We start from the raw sequence: 25228 nt of genomic DNA on the forward strand, positions 1-25228 counted from the left end.
ACTGTGTCCATTACAGTAGTTGCAATAAAAGATCTGAGTTTCCTCTTTCATATAAAGATGTCATTTAATCTTACTTGAAACAGTAACTTATGGCTGCTAGTCTTGCTCCAATGACACTGCTAAAGGTTTTTTAAGATGCATTTTAAAACCAAAGAAGTGTGTGTTAGTTCTGATGGTTGGATCCTTGTGGTTTTTCTCTTGGTTTCTGATTGGATCTGGTCAAGCATCCTGTCTGTCACGTCTCCGGATATCATTTGTGTGACAAATATTTTAAGCTTTTATACTGACTACACACACTGCCGTTACATACAGGGAAAACATCTAGGTTTGATTCAGAGACAAGCTAGTTCTGAGAGCTATATTTTAGTCCAATTGTTTGTGCTCTGTCAGACTTCCACTGTCAGGTAAATGTGAAACCTCTCACAGAAGCTGAGAATCCTTCTGTGCTACTTGCCTGCAGCAGAATGAGCAAACACACAGAACAAGATCTAACAGTCCCATCCCATTCAGCACACCTTAGGTACCTCCAAATGAGGGCTTTGGAGTATTAGAGGCCATGTAGTCACTTCAGGAGGGTGTTTTCACTGAATTGATATATCTGGTTTGTCAGCTCAGAGGAAACCCTCTGTTGTTGAGGGAGAGCTGTTTATAACAGGGTAGGGGCTAGGTGGTCCCTGAAGACAGCTCCAGCTCTCTTCAAGTCTTTCTTCACTCTTGACCACGTACTCCTTCCTTCCACTTTGTCTGCTGAGCCAAATGAGAGCATTTGAATGGCAGAAAGCAAACTCCAAGAACAAAATAAAGGTGCTAAGAGAGGGGATATGAGACAATGGGATTACTTATTTTAAAGGACAGGGATTAATACATCAGTTTAGCTATTAAATCTTCACTCATGTTTTTGACTTTAGTTTCAATGTACAAACAGGCTGAAAAAAACCCAAAATGATTGTGTGGAGCATTTAAACCTTACCATTGATTTTAAGGATTAGAATAGAAGCAGTTACATCTCAATGAATGTTCTGAATAGACTTCCTTACCTCCCACAGTGCCCTTTCTTCCTTTATGAGATTACACAGTAATTTCCTGGGATTCATGGAGATAGGGTTTTCTCCTTAAGGTTTTGTTATATTTAGTAGATGCCCATTTGTTTGAGCTGTTGAAGAAGGCTAGAAAGGGTTTCCTCACTGAAGATCCTCCTTCAACTATCACATTTACATTTTACAGGTGACTTTATTGCCAGAGTGACCTGACAGTGAGGCCTCAATTCCAGTGCTTACATTTTAGAATAACTACATGTTCAGTGAAACTGCTTCAAGTCAGTGACCAGGGATTGTCAGCCTTATGACAGACACCTTTAGGAACTGAAGTTCAAGACAGAATAAAGGAAGCCTTGACCAGCTTTCTGTTGAAGTTCCAATGATGTTTTCAGCTTTGCATATATACAAAGAGTTCATGAATTTGAATGGTTTGTGACTGTAATTCCACAGATAGCCTCACAGCTCCATTGCATAATTATGCCTATTTCCATAATCAACCAAAGCTTTTATAAATACATTGCATTTCAGAGAAACTTCATTGAATGGTTTCACTTGGAGGAGACCTTAAAGATAATTTCATTCCAACCTCCCTTCATGGGCAGGGGCAGCTTCCAGTAGACAGGGCTTCTCAGAGCCCCAGCCCAAGCACCCTCAATCTCATCCTTATTTTGCATTAGAAAAGGATGCATAGAATGCTTTTACATGATTAGCTAAAATCCGTCCTTAAGAGAAACCTCTCTGCCATTGCTTTGTAAATCCTGGAATTACTATTTGTTGTAAAGGACCCTCCTTGCTTTAAGAACCTGGCATTAGGACAGTGTGTTTTCCATTACAATGACAAGTACATATAAAACACAAATCCCACTTGAGAGCCTAAACTGTTTAAAGGGGTTTAGTGTCAGACACTCATTTCTGGGAGGCTGGATTAGGAATTGGAAAAGATGTTTTTACTGGAGCACTGAGCTGGTACATTAACGTGTATCTGCACGTCAGGAATACAAAGTGTACTGAAAGGCCAACCTTTTCTGTTGCACATTACAACTACAGAGAATTCTTTTTACACTGAGACACTGATGTTTGCTACTTTAAAATAGCATTTTTTCCCTCAACAAATCCCACTGGATTAATTCCTCTTTTCAAAAAAAAAAAAAAGGCAGTGCATCAAAATTATGTCATCTGACACAGAAGAGAAAGAAAATCTGTCTTTTGGTTATTTTTCCTAATCTTTCTTGATGATGTTTTTCTGGACTTGCCTCTCCTCTCACTTGCATACTTGTGAATCACAACTGTCTCAGAAATCAATTATACTACAGCACTCTAAATTTAATGTAAGAAGAGTTTCCAGGTCTATGTGTTTATTTATAGACATTAATATGTAAGATACTTAAAACTTCTAAATACTTAGTTCTTAATGCATTATTGCACTGGCCATTTTCTTTTAAGATTTAGTAGTATTTCTTAAGAACTGGTTTTAGAGAGATTCTATCAGTCTGTGCTATTCATACTTGAAAAGGACTTAAAGATCCTAATTGATTTATGTAACTGGACATCAATAATCTTCTTTTCCCCTAACCTTTATTAGAGGTGCATTAACAGTAAGGTTGTAAATGTGCACCTGATGAGGAGGTAACCTGAACCTGACCGGTGCTATTATCCCAAAGCTAAGGGCTCATTATGATTATTTTTCTTTTATTAGCAAACCTATATTAAAGAACTGAATTTTGAGTATTCAGAGCTCTGGGTCTTTGTGATTGTAGAAATGAAGCAGATAACAGGCATTTCTACCAGTGGCCAAGTAGCAGTGACACAGGTAGAGGATAAACAGGAGGAACTGCCCCAACGCTCATTTACAATTTCTACTTTTTCAGGGTTATTTTGTGAGCAACAACTCCCCCTTTCCCCTCCCACCCCCCAAAGAAACCTTTTAAAAGAAAAATAACTCTCTCCTTTATATACCACATTTATTTCTGTCTAAAAATTATGCCCAGATGTAAATGGACAGTTGTCTTGAGAAGGGAGGAGGGGTTGCATCAGAAATACCAATACAGTCATCTTCAGTGCTTAACATTTCATGGAACGGGTAATAAATGGGATTCAATGACACCAGACTTTGACAGGTTTTGAGTTAATATTAACCATTGAATACCCTTAGTTACAGTTGGATTTTAGGCACAAGCTGGAATAATATGCATATATTATTTTTTTCATTCCCACCTTTATAGTCATTGATATAACAGTAATTAGAAGTCAAGAATAAAGCAAAAGCTGATCAAATTAACCTACATCTAATGACTTGTTTTGTAATATTGATGGACAATTTGATAGTGTTGAACCACTTTTAAACTAGTATAGGTGAGGAAAAATACTTTTAAATAATGTAAATGCTGAATAAATTGCAATTGGCCAATGAAAGCATTTTATCACTACCACACTACCTTTTGTCACTTATGAGGAAATCTTAAGAGTAGAGCAGGAAAGAATGTTTCCTGTATCATTTGCTTTAAAAATTATCAGGTGTCCTGGGAATAATGCTCCTTATGTGCAAATTGGACTACTAAGTTAGAATGGCACAAATACGCCTCCCTCCTTCCCCAGGAAACTAAAACCAGACCTATTCCTTATTAAACAAACATAGCAAAGTACTCTTTGATCACACCTAATATGTATAAAATTCATAGAGAGGCATTTTCAATGCCTGTATGTTTAGGCATTTAAATGTGTGTGTATAAAATTCATGAATATGGAGAGGCATTTTAAATGCCTGCTGAGCTGGACTCAGCAATTTTTTTGTCCCACTGTCTTTTTACAGATGTGATGCAGAGGTGATTAGGCTCTGCAGTCAATACTTCTGCTCTTTTATTGCTGTTCCCCAGCAGGAAGGAGCACAAAACACCAAATCCCCCTTTTCTCTCTCTTTTCTGTCCTCCTTTGACTGTCGTAAGTCTTAGATAGGAGTAGAATCCAGGAGGAGCTGAAATTATATGAACAAAATTTTGTGTTTTGGTTTGTGTTCTTCCCTGTCAGCAGCTAAATCATGGTGTAGTGCAGGCCACAGAATCCCACTGTCCCTGAGGAACCTTGTCCAGCATCTCGGTGTAGGATCCGTGCTGAGGTCACATCAGCTGGGCCTGGCCAGGGCTCCCTGCAAATCACTGCAGTCACCCTGAGGCACACACAGCTTCTCTGACAGACCTGTTGTGGCTGCTGTTTCGTGCCCTTCTGCTTTCACTGCAGACCTTGCTTGTGAAAAGCTTTGATTTTGGCCACCTTTGTTCATGTCATTTGTGACATAACGAAAACGCCTGCTGAATTGTTAATGTTTTACCTTGGGGCAGTAAGATCGAGTTGTCTGACAACAGCTTCCTTGCAGTTTTCAGACATTGGTTCCCTGTTGCCACCCACGAGCCAGCCCTGTTATTAAAATGTTAATAATATTTAATTCATTTTACATGCTGTTCAAATGTTGCTCAAAGACTCTGCTGTCAAAAATCCTTTCCTGTTTACACATCTCTGCAATGTCCTCTTAACCAACTCGTCTGCCACTCTCTAATTGGTTTTAATAAGCTTCAAATTCTTCTCCAAGGAGCTGATCCTCAACTGGATGAGTTGTCATGTTCTCACACTGATGAAGATTGGGTAGTTTTCTATCTAGCTTCCTTGCCCTTAAAGATGGACAGAGCATTTGTATCCCAGAAACAGCAAACTCTTTTACTGAAGCAGCAAATAGCAGAATTTACAAAGGTTTTTCCTTCTCAGGATCAGGTTAGGGAAAAGAGGAGACAGCAGTTCTTGGTTTTATAAAGGTAGTTTTTGATCCTGAGACCATGTGTATTTTATAGGTGCCTGAGGAAAAGTAAAATAAATCTTAATAAGAATGTGCAGAAAACTTCTGCTTGTGTTAGAACATAGAACTTCTTGTTAAAACAGTGCCAAATACAACAATATGAAAATTAAGTAGCACAGTCTCTAACTGGCTACTACTGATTGGAAGTTGTAGGATTAAAGGTGCTGAAATATTTAGCAATATTCATGAAGTTGCATGATTTTAAAACAAGAAGCATGTTATCTACACACTTTTCAAAAAGCAATGTGAGTGAAGGAAAGTGGTACAGAAAGCAACAGAGATAATACAAATATTGCCCACATTAGAAATAATTTATGATGCCAGCTTTGTGTTGTAAAAATACAATTTTTAAATTATCCATTTGTTTTGAAAGGTTGAATGTGTCAGACAATTGCAAGTAAGAAATTAGAAATCTAATAAATAAGAAATTATAAATCTGCCAATGCTTTTACTGTGCCTGTGGACAAACAACCTGTTTGTACTTCTGCAGTGCTGTGCAGTAAGAGAGGGCAGATCTCTCTTGTCCTCAAAACTTATATTAAAGCCACATAAGTAAATCAATTTCCATCTATTAATGCTAAATCTCATTAGAAATTGTGTGGAATCTAATTGACTTTATTTATATATTAATCCAAATTAATTTCCACTACAGGTGCCTTGATTTAAGTGCTTTTAAATCAGATATGTTTATTCACTCATTAGAATACTGGCACTGCATCAGAGTGCAGGATTCTTTTATGGACCTTCACTGACTCATTGGGTCAAGTGTCCTTTTGTGACATTTGGCTAAGACAAAGCTGCTTTGGATAACATAACTCAGCAGAGTTCTAAAAATAACATTTTTCCAGTATAATTTTGGTAACTTTGGATTTCATGGCATAGTAGGTAATAAATTTATTAAAAAACAAATGACATTAGACATTTGCTGCTCAGAAACCTATTAATTTATATTTTATTCTCACTTTTATCTGCAACAAGGGTAGATTCAGGAATATCTTGCTCATGCAGGTTTAAATAGTATAACATGTATGCAATTAATTAATTTAGAGTAAGAGATAAAGAAAAAGCTGCATAGCTGAAAATTTCAGGGAAACTTGGCAGAAATATGATTAACATGCAGAACTAAAATTGAAGACAGAACTTATTCTTCCAAATGGTCATCCTTGTCAATGAAAAAAAATGTATTTTAGTAAAGAAAGTTTCCATAGAGTTTGTGTCCATTTATCAAAAATCTAAGTAGAAGTGGGGACTGTATTATAGTTATCTCTAAATGCAGTATATTTTAATGTTCTAATTCTGCCATTAGTTTAAAATATGTTCCTCTGGTTTTGTTTTTTTTACAGCTTTACACGTTATCAGACTGAATAAGAAAATTATTGCAAATTAATCATTCTTTACTGTCAAAGAAAAAGGCTGAATTTATTGATTATAAAATTAAATTGCAAGAGAAAGTACAAATATGTGGTCGAACTGTTTCAGTTTTTTCTAGGGGTGTATTTAAGTTCCCCCTTGATAGCACAGGGAATAATTTTAAGATAAGTAAGTGCTTTAAAGTCAGATGTAATTCTAGAATGTACTGAGGCTGTTATTCAAATGCTTTGTCTACATAATAGCTTAGCTACTCTTTGCAATATATGGATGAATTTTGATATAACTACTAACACATCTAAATGCTGTTTTATTTTTCTGGGGGTATCCATGTCAGCAGCCTCGGGATTCCAAGGTCAGTTCATATTCGTATTTCTTCAGTTCTAGAAGAAATTATTAACCATGGCAGAGATAAAATTAGGATTCACTATTTGATTTTTAGATGAGCTTTTGTTAGGAATAACCTTGTCAGTCATACCCACAGTTGTAATCTCACAGTGTCGCCTTTTCTTGACCAACATGAACAAACTTTTCCTGTCTTTGCAAGGTAGAATAAAGTTTAGATCTTAATGCAGGATAATACTGAATAATTTAAGTCCTGCTGACCTCAAAATGAACATGACTGACCATTTTTAATCTCTGTAGTGGTGTGAAGCACTAACTGCCCTTGTTAAGGGTGAGAAGCATGTATTAATGCCATGCTTCTCAATCTTTGCCATTTTGCTTATTTTAGACATATTAATGCTTTAAGTACTAAAAGCATCTTCCTTCTGACTTGCTCTGAATTTCTTCAGACCAGACTTGACCTTTACCCAAGCAAAGCTGAACAACTATTGCAGAACAATTATTATCAGCACAAAGTCATAATCTAAACCAGTAAACTGACTGCTAGCCTGGACTACACGAAACATCCCTGGCCAACACTGTGAAATGTCTGACAGTTTTGTTTCTGGAGCTGCTAGTAGGGTGCTGTGGCAAATATATCACTATCTGAGATGTTTGAGATACCTTTGTTATGTGGAAGAACATAAAATATTTTTTAAAATAAATACATTACTAAAATCAGCTGTAATAAATATGATTGAGTTCTTTAACTTCACAACCAAGCAGAATAATAACAGATGAAGATTTTCAGAATTTGGATGATTATATTAAAGTATTAAAAGTTTTTGTATTAGAAGATGGGTTTCAGGATAGTCTAGGAAATATTCTGTGAATGAGTAAAGACCAAAAGAGGACTGAAATTGAGCAACAAATAATAGAAACAGATTGATTAATTACTTTTGAATCTTTTTAGTTGTTAGTGGGCTGAAATTCCCACATGATAAAGAGAAGTGGCTGCTAGAGTATATGACTTCTGATTGTTTGTTACAGAAAATTTAACTTGAATTTGAGAGCAAACCAGACACAGCTGGGTGCTTAGTTCAAGGTGTTTTATCTGTTCAAATATTTTCCAGGGTGCTTATATTTCTGTTTGTTCACATCCATGTAGTCCAACTTAGAGGCAGTTTTTCTGGATTGGTTAAAGACACGTTGGTTGGCCTAAGCAAATGAGCCCTTCTGAGCAGATCTGTGCATCCAGCTGACCTCTCTGCTATTGGTCCAAGTGAAAATGGTAAATGCCATTTTTTTTCTAGAAAAAAATATTTATACAAAACAATTTCCAATAAAATATACTCAGAAATTTACTCATGAGACTAACTCTCCAAGGAAATAACAGCTTATATAGTGATATTAGTCTCAAAGGGTATATTTAAAGCAAAGTTTGTATAAAACTCTTGAACTCAGCTTGCTTTGTCCTTTTGAACATCTACAGTAGACTCATACTTCTAATGGACAGGTTAATCTCTGGTGACTCAGTGGCTGTAGCCTTTTGACAGCTTATAGAGACCTTGGATAAGACACTGTGTGTTAAAATCAATGACTCCCATCCGTGCTCCCAGCTTTAATCAATGCTGTGAGCACATCCAGGTGCATCTGCTGAGGCTTTCACCCCCTGGGCTGCTAGCCAAGGCCTCCAAGTGAGTGAAACAGAGCCAAACCTTGTACCAGCCCAGCAAAGGGACCTACTTTGCTTCTTGAAACAGTTAGGAGGCTTACAAACACCTTATTCCAGGGAATTCACTAATACTAACCCTGCTCAAATAAACACAGGAGTTTAAGCAGTAATGGTTTTTACAGTGTTGTGGTACTTTGGTAAAATGTGTAAATGAGAATGAGATCTCTCTCTGTGTTTGCTTTGCATTGTGTGTGGTAGGAAATGTTTGGGGTTTCCAGTCGCGTGTTTTCACAATTAAGGAATAAGAGCATGCAGCATGAATTAGAGGCTGTCCCACTGAAATGGGAAAACGTTTTCACTGAAGTGTGAAAACCAGTATATAGAAAGTGGGATTATGCTTTCAGTAACAGAAAGAAAACCTTTCCAAAGAGGCTGTTCACTTGCAGATGATTATTTTAGTTATAGTACCCAGTTAAACATGGGGCAATCTTGCTACCCATTCTCTGTAGTTGTTCCTAAGTTTCAGCAGCTGACCTGTTTTTAAATATTGATATTGAAGAATTTTGCTTTGAACAAATGTGCAGTGATTTGGGAATACGAGCTGTACTGCCAGTGAGTAAGCTAAGCACCTCAGTGAAGCAACAACTTTCTCTTGGATCAACTTCTTTCCCTATATTAGGAATAGATCAGTGTGGAATTTTGTGGTGTCAGATATTTTGGATTCAGTTGTTTTGCTTTGTTGGGCTTGTTTGGAATATCACATTTGCTTTTGGGTTGCTTTCTGTGTTGAAAGAAGTGACTATATAGATATATATTGCTGTTATATAATGCCTTTTTTCTGGACAGATACATGCTTGTTCTCCCCTTTCTGAAATAGGATGAAAGCTGTGTCCCCACAACTTCACATGTAAACCCCATATATTCTGTTTCATTCTGGTGTAACTTAACAGGGATCTAGAGCTGTTCTGTCCCTGATATTCTTGGATTTTAGACAAACTGAGCATATGCAAGGCTGTAGTATAGTATGGCAAAATTCCCCCTAACAGCTTTACCTCCAACAGTTTTTCCTTCCTTACTCTCACAGAGAAGGTGGAACTCACTAAACTTTGCTATTCATGGTAAATATATTTTCTATTTAAACTGCATTTTTAATAACAATATCAGTTTACATCCTTGACATCCATGGCATAAAATGAGCAGTAGATGAGTAGCATTATCCAAATTTAAGTTTTTGTTGCATATGACTGGATTCATCTCTATTTTATGGTAACTTCAATGTAAATTCTGTCAGGAAAAATAAAAGTATTTCCATTCATATGTGACTCAGTGAAGGTCAGATATCCCTGAGTGAATAAGGTTGCAGGTATGAATTTTTGCAAGAAAATACACAAGCAAAATCCACTGTTTGCTCATAAAGTTTCTCCTTACTTTATCTGTGCTGATGAGTTGTTCTGTGTACAATCCTTGGTTTTTTCACTGCTGTTCTTATGTTGTCTTAATTGATTTCCTTTTGACTTCTCTGCTTTGTTAACTGTCACTCACTGCTAAAAGAAGAAGTGGGGTTTTAAAAGATTCTTTTAATCTTTAAAATAGTTGCAATACAAAATAAGTTACCATATCTACAGATGAAAAAACTAAAAAAACCAAAACAAAACCACTAAAGTTCTTCATGGGGGATTACCTGTCCTCCTCTAACTCACAGGAACCATGACTTGCCATTAACAAATGAAAGTTTTAGGGAGTTTTTAGTGGTCCCTTTAACATCAAGAGCTGTTAAATGAAAATCATTTGCTACCACATCTGAACAAGCAATTTAGCAAAACAAAATACATTCTTAGAATAAATTATTTTTAGGTAAAATGCTTTGGTTCTTTGCTACTGGTGTTAATGCTGCCTACGGTTCAGAACCATGAAGAACCAGGATAGCCTCAGTAAATTGAAATAAAGTATAAAACCAGCTGTTACATAAATATTTAGTCTCATTTTAACACACATAACTCTTTAGCACATTTTTCAATGAGACAAAATGGTTGCAAAGTTTTAGAAATGTGTTTTGGTTTATGACTTGAAGAATATTTGCTGAGAAAATTCTGCTAAATATAGTTCTCTGTCACTTAGGGGAGTTTCAGAAACCTTAGGGAAAGTATTGATAAATGTAGGCTCATCTGATAGAAATTTATGTTCCAGCAAGTATAAAAGCTTCAGTGTTTGCTTCCTAATTTTCACTCTGCCTTGCTTTATTTAGCTGGTGTTCTTAACTGTAAACAAATGTCAGACCTCATATATATATATATATATATATATATATACACACATATATGGTAATTCCTGATAAAAAATACAGTGGTTTTCATCATTGCACATGAACTTGGTTCCAGTAAAAACACCATGTTTCCTAAACCATGTAAAAATTCCAAAGCACATTTAGATTCTGTTCTCTTGTGCAGATTACATTCAAGATGGAGAAAAAAATTAGCATCATCATGTAAGAGCACTGATTTTTTTTGATATGTGCCAACTTTCATTGCTGCAAATAGTGCCAGGAGTAAACATCTGCTCAGTGTAGTGCTGGCTCAGGGTGTCTCACTTTGATCTTTGAATGGTGTTTGCTGGCAACCAGTTATGCTGAATTTAGAAAGGAACTCCCAGGAGAGCTGTTAGGAACATGGATATAGAATAATTTCTGACTTAAGATCTCCTTAAAGAAAGGAATAAACCCCACAAGATTTTTATGTTGCAAAACCTAGCCAGGAAAAAATTTTGAAATGGCAGTTTTCTAATATAGTCAGCTCCAGAAGGAAATATGTCCATATATATATTTATGTGCATAAAGTTAAGGTTTTTTTATAACTCAAGGGATCCTGTTTGTTGTGTTTTGGGTTTTTTTACATACACTGAAAGTTGTGAGAAGATATGCTTGTGAAACCTTCAGTGTGATAGAGTTAGAACTCTTAATATCCACCACATTTGAATTAATAAATAATACTACAAATATTATTATATGCTATCAAATATTAAGCATCTGATTTGGGCAGCTATATCAGGTGGCTGAAACAGCAAGACAGGAACACCAATAGAACATATGAAATTAATTAATTTTAAAAAGAAAATGTAAAATGGCAAATGAACTTCTGTTAGGAAGTTGATTATTTGTTCAAAATTCTTGCCTGAAAATAAATTCTCTCACAAGTTTCTTTAAAATTTCTTTAGCCTGCAGAAGTACAAATGTTTGCCTCCAGGGATGTAGGTGTGACAGCAGAGATCACTAGAACAGCAGTCAGCTGGGTGCTGCCTGCTTTTGGTTCAAGTGCTCCTACTGGGAGAAATGGCTGCACTCCTTGGGCAATGCCAAGGGAATTATCCTCTGTAAAAGAATGTCTGAATAATTTAATCAATGTGCAGGCAAGTGAGATATCTTAGCCCCATCTTTTCCCAGCTCTGATTTTCTTGCTGTTACCCTGGCTGGGACCCAGGTTTCCTCAAACTCCTTTATTCCATTTACATTCCTACATCACCCTTCCCATGAGGAATGGCTGGCAGGGCTGCCTCTGTGTGCTGTAGTGGATAAAGGTCCAGTGCTGCATTGTTCTGGGAAGAGATGTCTGTGATCATGGCAGTGATTAGTCAAGGATCTGTTGTACTTATCTTTCCAAACCCCAGACAGATTCCTGGCAGCCAGTGGCAAATTTCAGGGCTATAGGGGACACAGTTTTCTCTTGCAGCAGGAAGACACCTGGGTCTGTCTCTGCCTCTCTCTTTAGATGAGCCAGTTCCATCACACAATGCACCATTTCTGGGCAGAACCTTCCTGTTGTCATCTTTGGAAAGGACATTGTCTCCAGCTGTGTGATCAGGTCCTTCAAGGTGTACTTTACAGATTTTTCACCATAGTAAATACAAATTATCAGACTGCCTCATTTTTCAGGATTTCATTTAATAGATCAGAATGAATGGCATTGAGCTGGGTAAATGCAGAAGCCACAAAAGTAAGAGGAAACTCCCCCCAGTATCAGGATATGTGTATAATTTTAGTAGTCCTCACCAAGAAATTGTAATTCAGTAGCTTGCTTTCTATAATTCATAAAGATATAGTTTATAGGGAAAAGTGATGGGGGTAGTAGAAGAATATGTGTAGATTTATTTTAGTAAATATTGATTCATCTAAAGATAGAATTACAACATAACCTAATTTATGAGTAGAAATATACTAAAAATAGTAAATATAAAAGAAAAGTATATTAATATACTTGTCCTTTTCTATTTCAGAACAACAGCTCTATTTATTCTGTGACCTCACATTCCCCTATCTGCTTGGGAGCTCCTTTTCTGTTTCCTTTGAAGTTTTTGAGAATATTCCCAATGGACTAAATTAAGTATTACTATTTAAGAATCCTCTAAACTGAATTAAGCATTTATTCATCGAGATTTTTAAATTATAGAGGAGTCACTCCTTTGAAATGCACATGTGTAAAATGCCATGAGATTATTGATATGGAGAGCTCTGTAGAATTCCCTTGTTTTCCTTCAGGGAAAAAAAAAAAAGATAAAATTATAGTTCTTATACAAATAAGTCCATTACACTAAATTCCACAGGCAGCTTGGAGAAAGTGCAGTGGGACTGCAGATGTTGTTTTGGTGCTTATATGTGCCACTGACACAATTACTCTTTGGAGCTTTACCTCCTCTCTGAGGGGTTGAATTCTTGTTTTATGGATGCACTGGGACATGGGCCTGCACTGCCTTTGCTCCACTGTTGTAAGACAGGGATGGAAAATGCAGTGGTCTGGATCTAACACTGTATTTTCCTGATAAAATGTGTTGGCTCAAATCTGCTGTCTGTTAACTGGTGGAAAAGATGCATCATTCTTGCCTGTTTCTATAGGAATAAAAATTAAGAACAGCCTCCATATCCTCTATTTGGTCTACAAATGAACATTTCTGATCCACGCTTGTTGGTTTTATAGAGCAAACTGCACTCTCCAGTAGGATATGATGCAGATAAGACTCCTTGCTCTTAATGCTGGTATCAAATATAAATTAATTTAGACTGAAATTATATAAAAATAAATAATAGTATGGAAACTGTGCATTTTGTATATATTTTCATCAGTCCTAGCACTTTACACATTGAAGATCCTCCAGAAATCAATGGACATACCTGGCACAGGGGTGCAGCATGTGCTGGAGTGATCCCTGAATCTCTGTTTAGAAAACATGCAAAATTCAGAAATGTTTGTATTACAAATGAGAACATTTGTACAAGTGGAGTTGAATTGACCCAGTGAGATATCCTAGCTAATTAATACTGCAGTAATTAATTTCTATGACTGCTTCGCTCCTGGTTCAGTGGGATTGTATGGACAGGCTGTTGGAGAGCAGACAGCTGCAGGAGCTGAGCTGGGTAGCACTGCAGACCTTTTGGCCCTGGGAGAATAAACCCAAGGCCAGAAGAGAAGTGAAAACACCAGGTCTGGTCACTCTGACCCTCTGAGGAGGGGAGAGCTAACAAGGACTTGCTGGTGAAAGAGATAACAAGGACCTTACCAGTGTAAGGAGAATAATCAGAAGGTTGTGTTTCTAAATGGGTTGGAGTGGAAAATTTTGCCCAAACACAGTGACCTGTAAATACTGCTAAACTGGTGTAGTAAACTGGCTTTGCCTTGCTGGCATAGCAGAGTCTGTGTCAGTCAATCCTCACAACAAGCCTGCTAGCTTCTGGCAGAAAGCAGGAAATCTAGCCTGATCTTACATCCTAGATAAGGCATTTGAAAGCGTCATGACATAATTATCTACTAACCCTTTGTTCTAAGAGATCAGGAAATTTTATTTTCCTTGCAGATTTATGATTAAGTAAGATATAGAAAATATTGTTGTTCTTGTGGGGTCATGTAACTGATTGGGTACAGGCCAGAAAATTGAAAATGGGTTTCAAATTTATTAGCAAAACATACTGTCCTTGTATCAGTTAGTCTGAAAAGACTGTGTCCTGAAATGTAGATTGCCTTTGAAATTACAGACATGTCTAATTTAAACTTTTATTAACTACAAGAGTATGGCTGGAAGGCAGGGAAACACAAATCTGCTGTGTAATGTGCGGGGTAAACAGGATACCAAAAGAGCCTTTAAATTTAAATTGCCTACAAAGATCTACAAAAGAAGTGACTTTCTGACTTGCACAACATCAGCTCCTGTTAAATCAGGGGTCAATGAAAAGCTGACTTCATCACAAATCAACTTTTTTGTTGGTTTTTTTTTTTTTTTCTTCTCAAAAAGAAAGCAATCTTTAGTGAATTTTAGTGTTTTGGTTTGGTTGCTGTTTTGTTGGGTTTCTTCCATTCCCCCTAAAGACAAAAGAGATGCAGGTTATAATCTCTCAGATGCACCACAGAATGTGTGTGACTGCAGGAAAGGGGTGCTAGAGAAACTGATAAAATGAAAGCTTGACTGCATATGTTTTTATTGGTTTTTCCTATTTTTCCTGTATCATTACTATATAGTTTAGAAAGGTTTAATTGTGGCTTTCTCCGTTCTTAACAAGCTACCACCTTTGTATTTGACTTAATTATTTATGCCCACAGAATACGTTTTAGTAAATAAAACTTTGTACAGTACTTTGAAAGCTTTACTTCAGTATGTTTGTAGAAGGAGCTATCTCTTGGTATATTATCAAAGTCTGATTTCTCTGAATGATGATGTAAGAAGTTCATGTATTGTGTACAATTTCCTGAATTAACTGGTAATTTTGAGTTCATTCCAGTAAAAATGTGTTTTTATTTTCCTAACTTTCAGGTGTCAGGCTATAAAAGGGATATAAATTTAGAAATAACTGTTGACTTCTAGTAGAGAACAGCAGGCGTTAATTAGATGCTGCTGAGGATAATTGGGACATAAATGGTTCTGAAATATGAGATACCATGAGGGGTGTTTACAACTGTTTCTCTGAGCAGATAATCAAAATCGTGAACAGAGCATATCTTTGCTTCCATTTGTTTATGATTCCCTAAACTACTGACTGCATGTAAGATGTTACACTCAAAATCTAGTTTAGAGGCCAAGGGAAACATGCATTATATATGATATAATATAGAAAGATAGGTGTGAGCAAAATTGGTGATAAACACTCAACTGGAAAAACTGTTGTTACAGCTGCACCAAATGAAGCTCACACAAGGCACACCTGAGAAGCATCTTGCAAGTCTCCATACTGAGCTTACAGAAATTCCAGGGCCTGCACCTGGCAACACCTCAGGCTTCACTGGAGACACTGAGCAGGGACACTAAGTGGATCACATCAACAAAACAGTGTTGTAGTGCCCATGAACAGAGCTAGGATTTGAGCAATGATTTGATATTGCATTCACAAGTTTAATAGAAAGTGAATTCATTTAGGTATTTTTGCATAAATTTATTCATTTAAATTAATAGTGTGATTTTTTGGGGGGGGGGATTTGGTTGGGTTTTTAGGGTTGTTTCTGGTTGTGGTTGGTTGGTGGGGTTTTTTTGGGGTTTTTTTGGGGGGGGAGTTTTGGGGTTTTTTTGGTTTTTTGGGGCTTTTTTGGCGGGGGTTGGGTTTTTTTGGGGTTTTTTTGGGGGGGTTTGGTGGGTTTTTTGGGGGGGGTTTGGGGGGGGTTGGGTTTTTTTTGGGGGTTTTTTTTTTTGATTTTTTTTTTTTTTTTTTTTTTTTTTTTTTTTTTTTTGTTTTTGGGTTTTTTTTCCATTTGCTTCACATACAATTTTAGTGTCCCTGGGGGTATACCAGTGGGATTTTGCTGTCAATGACTGTTCTCCCTCTTTTGGCTAAGAATACATGTGATCTCTGCAGAGGAGAAGTGCAGCCATGTCCAGGGGCACGTGGTGTGATCCCCCAAACCCGTTCCTGTTGCACCTGCCTTGCTCCCCCAGGAGCTCTTAGCACATGGTCACTAGCGGGGATCTTGGGCAGACCCAAGCGCCACGATCCTCTAGGGCTGCTTTGTGCTGGAGTTTATTCCCTGCCACAGGCACGAGAGTCTCTGTCACACACAGAATTGCCTCCCTCCTTGGGCTGAAAGGTGCCTTTTCACTCTGTCCTGTTCCTTTACTGGGCTCTGAACTGAGCACTCAGACTTTGATGCAGCCCTGAGGGCACTCTGATCCATTCTACCACAAAGCTGCTTTCCATCTTCCATGTTTTCTTCTTTGTCGTTCCACTTCTCCTCCTGTTTTTCTCCATTACCCTTTCCTTTGGCTGCCTTCTCTGCCTCTTTTTCAACCTGAACCAGTGAAAATAAGTCAGTAATGCAGAGACCTCTAATGTGCATTAAAGCTCTTCATTTTGATTCTGAGCACTGGAATACTAGGGTTCTTTTGGTTGGGTATTTTGGAACCCCCAAGTGTTTGGGAATATTTGTGTAGATAGGGTTATAATATTCTGTCTCTTTTTCTTAATATTTAAAAAAAGCCCTACAGAAGTAATTTTATTGCATGTAAAAATAGAAAATTAATCTTAGTTTCTTAAACTAAGTATCCCCTAGCCCAGTGATCTTTCTCAGGCAAGTACTCCCAATGATTTCCCAGTGAAAAACCTAAGGCTATGGATAGATACATTGTTTGCAGCTATTTTCCTGCTCTCTAGAGACAGTAAATAGCTGACTTTTCCTATTTTTATGTTAGGTCTGGATGGGTTATGCTTCAATATTTGTTTGAAAAACTCTTTGAAGCCATCTAAGCTTTCAGCATTCACAGCCTTCTAGTTTTGTTCTTTCACCTGAGTGGGAGAGACCAAATAATCTTTATAACCTTTTTCAGAGCTGTTTGTGATTATATTTCTTTAAGCTGTGTCATTCTGTTCTGTCAGTCATTTTTTGTCCTATTTTATTTCTTTTTTTTTTTGCATATGGCACTGATTTCCTGCCACTGATCCTCCATGCCTTTGCTCTTTAGAGCTTCATTTTCACTGTTTTCCATGTGAGAATCAGAGCTGCCACAGCAGGCAGAATCCAAGTGCTCCATGGGTTTGCATGATTATATTATTGCATCCCATCTCCTGGCTCTACTTCTCTATAAGCAGTGTGAGTCAGTAGTGTTTGGTTTGCTCTCTGAACATTATTGAGCTCACTCTTTTTTCCCCAGTAGAACTATGTATTTCAACTCCTGAGTCTCATTTTTGAATGTTAATGTTCAGGCATCATTGTGTTCAGGCATAAATTGCAGCTATCTTTTTCTTGCATGCATCACCTTAAAATATTCAATTACAGCCAATTTTGATTACTGTCTTTATCACCAAATCATTTGTTATTGTGAAGACCCTGGCGGTTTCTACAAACTTTTGCAAGTCCATTATGTTCCAAATCAAGAAACTGAGTCAGGAACAAAACACAGGGATATGAGCAAATAACATTATCTCCTCTTGCCTTGAGCTTTCCATGTGTAAAGTGAGCTAGTAGTAATTTGTCTTCCAGTATAATCTGCTCTGGATCTCAGTGAACTTCCCTCAGTCCTGTTAAAGCAGTGGTAACTACAGCTTGCCAAGTGGAATGCTTGCATGGTGCACTTCTGAGCAGACTATCTTCTATCTCTTACCTGAATGCCTAAAATCCAGAAAGTACCATGTGTTTAACACGTTGTACCTTGGCCTGTCATTGCAAATCAGATTCTCAGATGTTGTAGTTTGCCCTAATAGCCAGTTGCTAGCTGAATAAAAGTTGTGAGACAGATTGAGATACAAAATTCTTCTCACTCAGCCATTAGTTTAATAGTTTTTATTTTATTCAGAATTGGTGCAAAATTTCCATGTAAACAGAGAGATCTTCAAGTATTGCTCTATCAGAGTTGTGTAAAGCCTGGAAATTTATAATAGGAAACAGCAGCATGGGTAACTGTGTAAAGCACTCGACATCTGTCCATATTTATAAGCACACTCTTCATTTGCTGCAGTTTATTTACTCTTGGCACACACAAATGAAATGTGACAGACACCCTGTGGCTTCTATTGATGAGAGGATTAATAAAGCTTGTACTTTGATTATGACATCCTAAGCCATCAAGCATGAAGACTTCAGCAGTCGTTATTGAACATTGACACATATTGCATCACTAATCAGAAATGACAGAAGACAAGAAGCTGGCAGAAACAGGACTTTGAGCTGTCTCTCAGGAATAGGATTTAATATGGCCTTAATGTATAGCCATGCACAGTTTCAGACTAATTTTTAGCTATATTCATTGTTCTTAAAAGGTGTATTACAAATAAAATCTCAGTATACCCATTTTATTGAGATGAAAGCAGTGCATAACACAATGTCGTTAGGTGGCAATGCAAACCATCATGGCATTGCTGGGGGGTCTTTTAAGGGTTTATTCCAGTATGGAGACTTCATTAAATACCCTTGGCAGGCCTGTATCTTTTCCTACACATTAGCAAGGAAAAATATTGGAACTTGAGGCAAAATCCTGTAGAGTCCCACTTACCACTGTGGGAAAGAGCTCCCTGATTTCAGACGTGGAGGAGACTGATGTAAAGCTGATGTGTCTCCTATGGAGTCTATGGAATAATTCAAATTACCTCTCTAGGTCGTGTGAGGAGTGAACAAAAGCTGCAGGAGTGTTTTGGCATTTAGCCCAGGCATTGAATTTTCCTTGTTTGCCCTTTAGACCAAAGGTTTGGGCAGTATATAGAGGGCTAAAATCCAGCTTTTTCCAGAGTACTCATCATGGTAGTGTCAATAGACCTTCATTGTGGCTTTAGGTGCAAGGAAGATATTGAGCAATTTTGAATTGTGGAAACAGGGATAGAGTTCTGGAAACGTCTGTTTGTGGTCTACATTGTATTTCTCATCTACTGCTAGGTTAGTAGTTAGTCTTGTCCAAACTCTGTTCAACTTTCTGAGCAGTAAATCTATTCTGGTTTGAACAAACCTCTAAATTAACAGTTTTAAAGCAAAGAAGCAAATCAATTAAAAAACTAAAGTTTCAAGGGTCAGCTTTATTAGGAAAAGAAAAAGGCAGTCCTGTCTCTGTTGAATTCTGTAGTATTTTTGCTGCTTTTGTCTATGATTTCTCAAAGTTTTAGATAAATGTAGCTTGTTGGAAGAATCTTGATGAAATAGATATTGTACCAAGGCTTCCTGGTGGCTGTGCAGGGTATTATTTCTTACAACTGTTAAGAACCGTCAAAAAGGTAAAAGTTAATTTTAATTTCTTCCTTTACACAAATTGATGTAGCTGTTCTGAGGTGCTGGCTTTTCATCTTGCAGCTATTCTTCGGTTTCAATCTTGAGCAGTTTCTATTGCCAACAAGTTTTTGGTTTTTTTTTGTTCTGTGTCTTCTTTCTGTAGAGAAACAAGCACAGGGATAAAATGCCTTCAGCCTATCTTTGCTTTTGACACTTAGGTTTTTGTGGCCTTTTTTCCCTTTGATTGGCCTTTTTTCCCCTTGGAATACTGACTTCTACACCTGAGAACAATGTCCATTGAGTTTGTACTGCTTTGTTGGCATGGCAAGGCTCTCCACAGGAGAGAGCAGTCAGAGCAATCTCTCTTTGGTAGATACAGCTTAGAGAAGGAAGTGTTGGAAAAGCATCGCCTACAAATAGCAGCTGCAATTTAACCTGGATTTAGAATAGGAAAAAAGCTGTGAATTAGAGCAAGTTGACAACCTTTTTCTGCCCTGTGAAGCTGCAAACAGATTGCAAAAGCTGGACATAGGTATGCACCTTCAAGTGATGGTTGAATGAGTGACAGTGAAGTGTTTTGCTGGAAGATTGGGGCTGCTGGCTCCAAGTGTTTGCTGAGGGACAAGCTGCTAAATTACATCTGTGCAAAATAGTCTGAGCCCTGAGCCTAACAGTGCTGTATTTATGCATGTTAGAGGCTTTTCTTTCTGAGCTGAGGCCTCTTTCCTACATATAACTGCTCTGTTTATATGGGTTTAGTCCCTAAGCGTCCAAGTTTTCTGAAACAGATCCACAAGTGCTGTCTTAAGAATAAATGTGTTTGTGCTGTATAGAGGAAGGTGAGATGCACCTCCTCAGCAGGGGAGGAGGAAAAATAGTATGAGGAAGCTGTCTCTATGCCAAACACACACAAAAAACCCCAACAGCCAAAATGAGGAAAAACTTTACTACATTCTTTCTCAAAAATCATTGTATCCAAGTTCTGTCATGTTACTAGATGCTGAAGTTTGTTGACTACCTACTTGCTAGAAAATAAATGCTTTCCATTTAGGTACAACCCACTTTTATAGGTGCTACACATCCTTGCACTGTGATAGTAGCAGGGCACAATATTACCGAATTTCCTGCCAAAGGTCATTAAAGAATGCTTCATAATCTGGAATTTTCTCTGTATGAGGTGAAGACTATTCCAGTGAGGCTTTATCTAAGATATCCCTTTGTTAATGTTACATGTTTGACTCTCAGGAGCTTTATGCAAGGCACTGTCTCTTTCTTGGAATGATTTACTCAGTGAAATACAGATGTATGTGCAGTCTAATCCTATAAATCCAAGGCTTTTAGTAAATATAACAAAAATTATAATGAACTGAAAATATGGCACTTTTTATTGACAATGTACAGTAAAATTTAGGAACCTCTCTGTTCCTCAGCCCCTTCTTCCCCACCACACCCCTGGCCCTCGATTTTGAAAGACATGACACTATTTCTGGGAAGAGAAATGAAGTCTAACAGGCAGGGGCTGAGAGATAAAGGGGTGGAAGAAGCTCCTTCTCTGCCTTCTGAGTAAACAATGCAGCTGGCATGGCTCTTGCCTGCTCTTACACAAATGCCTGCAGTATGGAAAGCAAGAATTAAGTCTGTGTACAGTTGTAAATCTGGATCCCAGCTCAAGTTCTAATCCTTGTTTAAATTCATGAATGTCACTCATGTGCTAAGAAAAAAAGGTTATTATTTTGTATCAAACTATGGAGGTTAGATAACTCTATGGGTATGTCATCTTGAAATTGAGCTGAGCAACTGGGTTTAAGGACTCAAACAATACAGAGTTGGGATGATTCTTATTCTCAAATGAAACAAACTACACTGGAGCTGCTTGTGTTGCCTTCATATCGAGTTCAAGTATAGGTAACTCACTTCTATTGTTCATTTGTATTTCTCCTTTCTACATGTTTAGTGGTTTACATATTTATTTTATAGATAAATGTTATGGAAACTTATTCTTATTGTAGCATTTGTTACCTCAATCTGAAATTGGTTCTCAGTAGTATATTGAAATTGGTTCTCAGTTTGTCAGTAGTGTAGTGTTTTCCAAAAATGTATCTATGCACACAATTATAAATGTAGCTGTATTGAATTTTCCTTTTAATCACGTCAACATGGCTTTTTCTTCTCATCAGTGACTGATCAAAGTGAGGTCTCTTTATGACTGGGTCAAGTTATGCTTCAGTATCTCGTAAATGTGTAAGGAACCTTTTTATTCCAGTAATGCACCACAAAGAGTGAAGCCCCTTGCTTCCCAGCAGAAGCAGAGCATATCAGAATTGCTCCTTGAAGTTCAGTGGAATTTATATGCAGAGCTCTAATGAACGGCATATCTGGAAGATCTCCTTTTCTGCAGATTATGTTCATAAATCTCTATTTGTTCCTCATTTTCATGATTGTTTATTCAATATTTTCTTCAGGGTTTTGTCAGACAAACACTGAACCTGACAAATGACAAGAGGAGTCCTCACAGGGATCAGATAGGCTATTCCAGCATTCAAAACTGAATTAAGACCAAAATTCATATGAAAGGATAATACAGGGTGCTATCAGATGCACTTGTCTTTTTCTCATTCTTCTTAATTAAGGCTGAATCAATTGAAAATGGGCAGATTTATTTGTTCTTGCCCTGGTTAATCTCTTCTTGAAGAGTAGAATAAATGCTCAGCTGATGTCAGTCACTGACATTCTCGTTAAGGTTCACTGAAATCTGGACTTTTGTCAGTGCTTTTGCCTTGCCTTCCTGAGTTGGGGCTGCAAAAATCCAGCAGTAGATCAAGTGATAGTGTGATTTATATATTTTTGTTGTCTTTTGTCCTGTTGCTGGGCAAAAATGGTTGTATTACCAAGCTTTACTTATGAATGTTGAAAAGGAGGAAAACATTATATGAAAATGGATGATCTGCATTTGTGGGTGCTTGCCTTGCCCTCTGACACAAGGGAGAGAGAAAAAGAATGATTTATATGTTGGTGTGTGCTGTAGAGAGTATTATTGTAGAGAATAGATTGCACTGAAATATTTTAGCAAGAGATAAGCAAAGGTGTTTGATCGTATAAGATAACTGGGTTTTAAAGATCCTGCCCACTCCTATCTGCATCTCAGATTAGAATTCCAGAAACAGATCAGGCTGATTTTTTTTTTTTTAATATAACTATTTTCTGAAACAATAATTTGAAATGGAACCAAGGGAAATGCCATAAGATTTAAAAGTTGATGTGTATGTATTTGTAGCACACTCAGGCCATGTGTCTTTAAACAGAGCAAATCTATTTATCATTGTGGGTGGGTTACTTAGCAAGCAGCTCAGTAAATTTCTTGTTTGCAGGACAAAGTATCCCTGACAATGACTGGGGCAAAGGGTGTGACTGATCATATCCAGACACTGCTTATTAAATAAGATTTAGGAGGTAAACTTGGCCTTCTGAGCTCAATCAAAGCTTTGTTGGGATTCCATTGTGCTGTTTATGAAGGACTGATAGGTCCAATCACTTGATCTTTTAGGGATTGCAACTCTTGAAACAGTAATTTAGCACAACTGTGGGAGAGTTGCGTATGGAATAAACTATTATGGGTTACAGAAATGTACTTTGCTTTTATACCTTGACTAGTCTTACCAAGTATTGAAAGAATCTCTCTTGATCACAACAGACTAACCCAGGTAAGCTTATTGCTGAGCCAGAGTGTGACAGTGCCTTCCAGGGAGAGCAAGAGTGAAGTTGGGTGGTGGAACCCAAGTGCTGTTTTGTTGTGGAGGTAATTCCCAAAGGGATCAAAGAAGGTGTCAGACAGCTCTTGGCAATGTTTGTTTATCTTGTGTTATTTCAGTGATATTATCAAAGTATTTGGGTGGACACAGACTGTTCAGAGCAGCATTAGAACTTTCAAGCTTCTTTTGTAAACAGTCCTCATGACCCTGCTGAATTTTTTTGTTTCAAAATATGCTTGTAAATAGAATCAGTAATGAATAATATTAAATAACACTAATATTTCTTTACAATGCAGGTAGCTAAAGCGTTAGTTTATGCCTTGGAGAAAACGTTTAGGATTAATCCTGCAAGATTTGCCTGTAGCTTACCTGTTGAAATGAAATGTGCAGAGAAATAGTTGTCAGTTGCACAGTCAATACATACATTCTACATTAGAGCCACTAATTTCTGTTTATTTTGTGCCAAAAAGAACACTTTAGTTATAGCCTGTGACATCTGTGGCTCACTTCTATTTTTCAAAGACCTTCCATATTCTGTTGCTCTCTCTATTCCTTAGCCTTCGCTTCTTCGCTAAGGTTCGGATTTTTGAAATACCAATCTGATATGAGTGAGATCAGTTGTTCCCTCATATAGTTCTGTTTTGAATATAAGGGGAGATGATGATACAGGTTATCAATATTTGATAAACAGTGTCATTCTGATGTGTCAAGGAATGAGTGTTTTGACAAACACTCACTAAATGATCCTGAGAATAACCTTTAGACTTGAATGACTGGAATTGATTTTATGCTGCTGCAATGCAATCCTTCCAGAATCACCTTATGCATTATTCTGAGTTCTCTTGTCTCTAGTTCTTGTTCATTTTGATTGTTATAGTCTTTGGATTGGTATTTTAGTAGTGCTCAAAGTTTTGGTCGAACATTTATGTGTGTAGGGGTAGCTGAGGTCATAAATGCCTGCAGAACAAACATTCCCTCAACTAATCTCTAATCTGAGAGAAGCATCTCCTCAGCTAATGGCAAGTGAAACCACGGAATGGGGCCATTTCATTTCATCAGAAGCCTGAATGGTCCCTTTTCACTGCAGCTGCCCATTAAGTATGTGACAGAAATACCATTGCCAGCCCTGAATTAGCAATGCAGCGCTCTGCGAGCCTTAATGAACCTGAGACTGTTCACAGCAGCACCACTCAAGTCCCAAGACTGCATTTACAGTACTTAGGCAGTACAGATTGTTAAAGAGGAAGATTTTGCTTCAGTCCATTGCCAATCCTCTTGTTGCAGGGGGACTGCACTGCAGTAGGGCCTTCTTGCTGACAATGGAGGAAATTCAGTTTTCAGTCGTGCTCTGTGGATGTTTCGTCCAGTCCATGGGGTATTTAAAAACAACCTTTAATGAGGTGGCATGAAATGACAGGTCTAGAGCTTAGAAATAGCTCTATTGCTGCCTGTCTGCTTGGAACTGGAGAATATGGTGCTAAGATAGAGACCCTGGGTTGAAGTGAACATTAAAAATGGGATAATCCAGAAGCCTTGCCTGCTGCTTCCATAGGGCTATTGCTGTGACAACACAGCCAAGTATAATGTCCCTGAACTCACTGTCATTGCTGGCACACATAGGGAAATATAGTGTCATCTACAGCTGTAGAATAAGAAAAAACCAAGTCCTAATGTGCAGATTGGGTAATACAATGAAGAGGGATCAAGAATACCTTACACAGTATTTTTGGGTCTGTGAATGCAAGGTAGGCTGCACAAGTTTTGTTGCTATACACAACAAAGTTGCAAAAAACCCCAGAATTTGATAGATGTCTAAACATCATTGCAAGAAAATCAAAGATGAATACTGGAGAACAGTACAGTGCAGACATGAAAAAGATTGAGATTGGGGAGCAAAAAATGTGCACTAACTGAATGAAGAAAATAGTTCAAATTAGAGGAAGAGGGACTGGTAAATCATTACATGAAGATACTGCTGAAGTGGATAGTTATAATTTTTCAGTACACAGACAAGTAGTGACATTTACAATGATTTTAACTTTCATGTTAAAGATCAAAAAAATTCCTAAAGATTTCAT

At 37.5% G+C, this 25228-nt stretch overlaps 1 long non-coding RNA gene across 1 annotated transcript in view; it reads left to right on the forward strand.

Annotated features, from left to right (window-relative positions):
* Nucleotides 1-6563: 6563 nt before the first annotated feature.
* Nucleotides 6564-25228, forward strand: part of LOC128811684 (uncharacterized) — a 106196-nt gene continuing 87531 nt past the window's right edge. Inside the window, exon 1 of the long non-coding RNA XR_008438428.1 lies at nucleotides 6564-6604. This is a non-coding gene — a long non-coding RNA (uncharacterized LOC128811684). The remainder of the gene's footprint in view (nucleotides 6605-25228) is intronic.

The sequence above is a fragment of the Vidua macroura genome, chromosome 9, assembly GCF_024509145.1.
Source record: "Vidua macroura isolate BioBank_ID:100142 chromosome 9, ASM2450914v1, whole genome shotgun sequence".
Lineage (NCBI taxonomy): Eukaryota > Metazoa > Chordata > Aves > Passeriformes > Viduidae > Vidua > Vidua macroura.